Raw genomic sequence first — 5190 nt, forward strand, 5'->3', positions numbered from 1 at the left:
GCGTTTGGCCAGCATGGGCCATTTGTTGTTTGTCCTGCCTCTGGTAAAGGCCAAAAGTGCTACTGGTTGTTTTTGGCGGGGTGTAGTTTTATGTCTTTTCCTCTTTGTCTGGTCCTGGTAGTGCCTGCAATTGTTGCTTCTCCCTTGGTGGAGTATTTGTGTTTTTGTTGCTTTTAGTCTAACTAGGTTCCAAGGAAGGGGACATTTAGGCTTTTCTGGTTCTGTTGGTGGCTTATTATGCACTCAAACATTGGATCTAGATGCGTTCTTCCAATTGATGAATTACGTTGCCAGTCTGTAGCTTCCCTTATAAGATGCAACATAGATTAGTTGTTGTGATTTCTCAGTAGACGATTCTGTTATGTGTTGATATCGTTGGATTTCCCATTGGAATTCCTTTCTGAGCATCCTGATATAGACTGAAAATGTTGCTACTGTTGATTATACCAAAAAAGAGATGAAGAACCATACTAAATGCTAGAGCCAAGTCTGTGATGTTACAATGCCAGAGCTATCGATTATGCGTCCATTATTGCTCCACCTTGTTGGTTGTTTCAACCTTCATCATTTAATTCAGTAACGTTGTATTCTCATAGTGCTATATAAGTGATGATTATAAGTTCATCCTTATCCGCCTCTCCCCCAGGACGAGACTGAAGGCCACCGGTCGCGTTGCTGACCCGCAGAGAGGCGTCAGTGGGGGTCTCCATGGTAACTGGGGATCGAACGCCACCACTGCTGCCGAAGCCGCCGTTGCCGTCGCCACCGGCCCACAACACAGGTTTGTATGCCTCATGCTCACCCCCTGCTTCTCTCGCCTCACTGATTCCTTCTTCCTTGCAATCGAGATTCATTGGTGCCGCGCTCCTCCCTGTTAACCAACCATTATGAAGTTCCTTTGTTGTAGAGGTTGCATCATACTAACAGGAGACATTATCATGGAATTATGCAGAAAGAGAGAGGGAGAGCCATTTGAAGTGATTGTTCATGATGTGAGGTTGATATACATGCAAGGCCATGTACGGTGGCCATGTGAACAACTACTGAATCCATGACATTTCATTGATACATTGATACAAATATCTTAGACCTTGGCAATGTTCCTTCAAATAATGATGCACTAAAATGTATGGGACATGCATCTGTCTATTGCAGGTGAATTGGACCTTGCAATGTCAATGTTGCTTGTGTAAAATATTGACATAGCTTTTCAGGAAATTCTGCTTTGTTATGGAGAAGAAAAGTAATTATTTTTGTGTGGTGAATCAATTATATGAAAACTGCAGATCTTGCATAAGATGTTGTCGATCACATGAACACTTATTCTCTTTGTGCTTACTGTTTTACAGATGTTGAGGTTTGACCCTGAATGCTTGGGTCCAGGTAGCTGGAGATTGTTATGCTGGTGGTTACACTGAACAACATTGGTGAACAAGGTTTCAATTGTTGTGCAAGATGTGCTGCAGGTGTGCCCCCAATCCTCCCCATCTCTCTTAGATGCTTCTCAATTTTGCACAACTGTAATTATCAAGTGGTCTATTTCTATCAGGATTCATCTATGAAGCCTGAGAAAGTACGTGTCGGTGGGGGTCTCCATGGTTGCTGGCGACCGGACGCCACCACCGATGCCGATGCCGATGCCGCCGTCGCCCTCGCTACTGCCCCACAAACATGAACAGATGAGGAAGAGGCAAGCTGCCACTAGCCCCCAGTGGCGTGCTGCATCTCACATCGGTGCTTGCGACAGGAGAACGACATCCCCGGCCTCTTCATCTACGCCTTGGTTGTTGTCTCCCCAAGCAACGCCAAAGGCTACAATAGCAAGGTGAGGCCCCTACTCGGAAAATAAGGTTCAGGAGGTGTTCTGTGATTCAGTAACTTAACATTCTAATCTTATTTGTCTTTTGCTCATGGGGCATGGTGTATTTAGGTTTATTAAAGGGAAATCCTATATGAATGCTGGCATCCAGACTGTGGTCAGCTAAGAGTCTATATGCATCACAATGTAGGTAATTGCTTATCTGGTATGGTGATACCGGTCTATGCACGTAGCAGTCCCTTTCACTGTCTATGATAAGGTTGCTCATCTATTTTTATAGGATTGAGAAATTGTTTAAAGAACTTCCTAATATTCTAATTCATTCAAGACGTGTGATCGACCTACACATGTGTTTAGATTGTCTCATTATATACACATTTCTAGGATCTGCTACTGTTAGATCTCTTTCATATATATTTCACATCCTTCGCAAAAAAAGATCTCTTTCATATAAATTTCACTACTTCCACTTGCTACTGTTATATAGTTTGTACTGCCTTTTTGACTTGCTGAGGCTGATAAATGTTGACATGGTATAATAGATGTATAAGATGTTAGCCAAAGAAATGTTGCATCTCTTCTGATTTATTATATATATGGATTACTGATGCTTTTATGGTACTGAACAACATACACTATAGATTTAGACGCTCTTATGGTATATATGGGTTAGTGATGCTCTTATGGTACGACACAGTTCGGTGATTTTTTCCAATAAACATCAGAGTTCTATTTTTGTTCAACTGTGTCCAACTCTTGTTTTTTTTTTCTTTTTTGCTGAGAGACAGTGTGGCCAAGAAGTCCTTGATCTGGATTTTTTTTGTTTCTTCGATTTGGATGCAGCATGGACGAAGAGGACATGGGCCTGGACCTCGAGGGTGAGGTCGTTCAACCCTACCACCACGACTCCTTCCCCACACTAGGTACATCCCTCTCTCGGTTGTGAGATTTTTTTCCAAGTTACGGTTGCTCTGCTCTAGGTTGCTCTCCTATGGCATGCTTTGTTTCAGTTTAGTTAGAACACTAGCGCGTGTACTCCAGGAGCCCAACCAAATACGTACTCAAGCACACACACAACCAGCTTGATTGATTTCTTTTCTTTATATACTAGCAGCAGTATGTGTATGTGCATGTCTCCTTTTCTTCCTTCTCTTGATGGATTGATTGATCCCCTTACATGTTTCTTCGATTTGGAGCAGCGGGAACCCTCCATGGATGAGGACGACCACCGGGACCTCCACAGCGACGTTGACGCCCCGCACATGGTTGAGCTGGACGGAAAAACGGTGCCTTAGTCGCTCGTCGTGATCGCGGTCGTCTGCGCTGGTGTGGTGCAGCCGAACTGGCTCAGCAACCACGTCGTGTACAAGGGCCAACTCCACTACGGCTCCTCAGTTTTTAGAGTTTTTTTTTTGGTTTTTATGGTGTTGATGTCTTCTCTTCTCCATTGAGGATCCTCATCAGGCAAGAAGAAGTGCCATCACTGGTATGAAACTCATGCCAGGGGAAGGGATTCCATCACTGCCTTTTGATCCGCAAGTGTAATCTCCATTGAGGATCGTCCCTGTTCGGCATTCATCAACACAATGCCATCTTCAGTGCCCCTCTCTAGGCCCTCACTCTGAATTCTTTCGATTTTAAGCAAGGGAACAATCTATATGCATCTAAACATTTTTTTCCAAGTTATTGCTGCTCTGCTATGACAATGTTTCTAGCTCTTGTTCATAGTGTTCGAGTTTACGTAGTCTCGATGTTCACTGAATAATATGAAAGGAATCGTTGATGCTATATATATAGCAAAATTTCTACGCACTTGCATCAGTTTGTAGATATTTCCAGTTAAAAGATTGTGCTCTGCTCTGGTCTGAGCTAGGCATTCTATTTTTCTGTAAAAAAAATTGCGCTCTGTTTGTCAACCATTGCTTATTTATTTTTTGTTTGTTTTGGATGCAGTAGGTGCCCTCCTTCCATGGACGAGGAGGACATTGACCTGGACCTTGACGGCGACGTCGTCCAGCCCACACAAGGTCGCTGCCACCCAATAAACTTTTTTTCTTCTTCCATTCCAAGTTACCGCTGCTCTGTTTTTGCAATCCGCTCATTGTTCACTAGCCATAGATCTCTATGCTGCTGTTGGTGGTGGCTGGTGAGGCGATGCTGGAAAGCATGGAGGCGTCGTCGGTGAATAAGAGAAAAGGAAGAGGACACACCGTACAGCTGCCCACTGCTGCTCACCTTGATGGCTTGACCACCTCTGATGCGCCGCCGATGACACATGGGGAGGCCGAGGTGAACAGGCTTGCGTGGGTAGAGGACCAGCGATGCGGTCGACGGTGCTCACCCCGACCCCCCCTTGGGATCTAGGGGGAGGGGCTATGGCGGCGGCGGCACCGGGAGAGGCGGCGGCGCTCGGAGAGGAGGCACATACTTTATTTCTACTTCTACTTTTCTTTTGCACATGTAGTTTGGATGCTTTATCTGCTCATGGAGCTATGCTTCTGTTGCATTGGGCTAAGGTTTGATTGCTTGAATGTGTATGTCAAGGTGTGAGTGCAGACTCATTGTTGATGTTGAATACTGGAGCAAGAATGATGATCAATGCTCTAATGAACCTGCATGATGTAGCACTACTATTAAGATATAGGGTTAGGCACATACATTTTTTGACAATGGGTACTTTTTTTGGTAATGGGTAGACAAGTGTGGTTTTCAGGTGTAGTTGCCTATTGGCTTATTTAGTCTTCCTATGTCGATTTTTTTTTACTGTAAAGTAGAGGCTGATTGCTCGTGGCAGCGCTGGATCTGGTGGCCAGCCGTCGCCGTTGCCTGTCCTCTTTGACGCGAGGGCACATGGAGAAGTGGCTTGTGGCAGCGCTGGATCCGGTGGGCAGACCTTGCTGTTGCCTGTCCTCTTCGACGTGAGGCTTGCAGGTCGCCGGCTTCGTGGAGCTTGACGAGGTCTCGGTCAGTTCGCAACATACTTGCAGTCCAGGTCCTTGACATATTCGGGTTCACAGAAACAAAAATTAGAGTTAATTGAGCTGCCTCAACAATTTCCTGCATTAGATATCTTTTTGTGCTTAGTTTTTTTTGTGTGAATTCTACATTTTGTAGCTGATGTTTTCAAACTGATAATATTTTCGTAAGTTCGGGTTTGCACTTGGCTTTATCAAAACTAGAATATAGAATATGTGTTGGAGAAGTGCCTATTTTGAAGCTTCATTGCTTTAACCATTTGTTTTTATGAAATAATATTCAGCCAGTTTGAAATTATTTTCATGTAGATTGGATTTTATTATAGGAACGCTCAGAGAAACTAAAGTTTGATCATGGAAAGATACAGCTTAAAATTATTTATTTGTATTAACATT

At 44.0% G+C, this 5190-nt stretch overlaps 1 long non-coding RNA gene across 1 annotated transcript; it reads left to right on the forward strand.

Annotated features, from left to right (window-relative positions):
• The first annotated feature begins 2809 nt into the window (after nucleotides 1-2809).
• Nucleotides 2810-4511, forward strand: LOC123133242 (uncharacterized). The gene is made up of 3 exons (XR_006465201.1): nucleotides 2810-3213; nucleotides 3284-3846; nucleotides 3938-4511. It is a non-coding gene; the product is annotated as an uncharacterized lncRNA (long non-coding RNA).
• Nucleotides 4512-5190: the final 679 nt, after the last annotated feature.

Source organism: Triticum aestivum, chromosome 6B (assembly GCF_018294505.1).
Source record: "Triticum aestivum cultivar Chinese Spring chromosome 6B, IWGSC CS RefSeq v2.1, whole genome shotgun sequence".
In the NCBI taxonomy this organism is placed as follows: Eukaryota; Viridiplantae; Streptophyta; class Magnoliopsida; order Poales; family Poaceae; genus Triticum; species Triticum aestivum.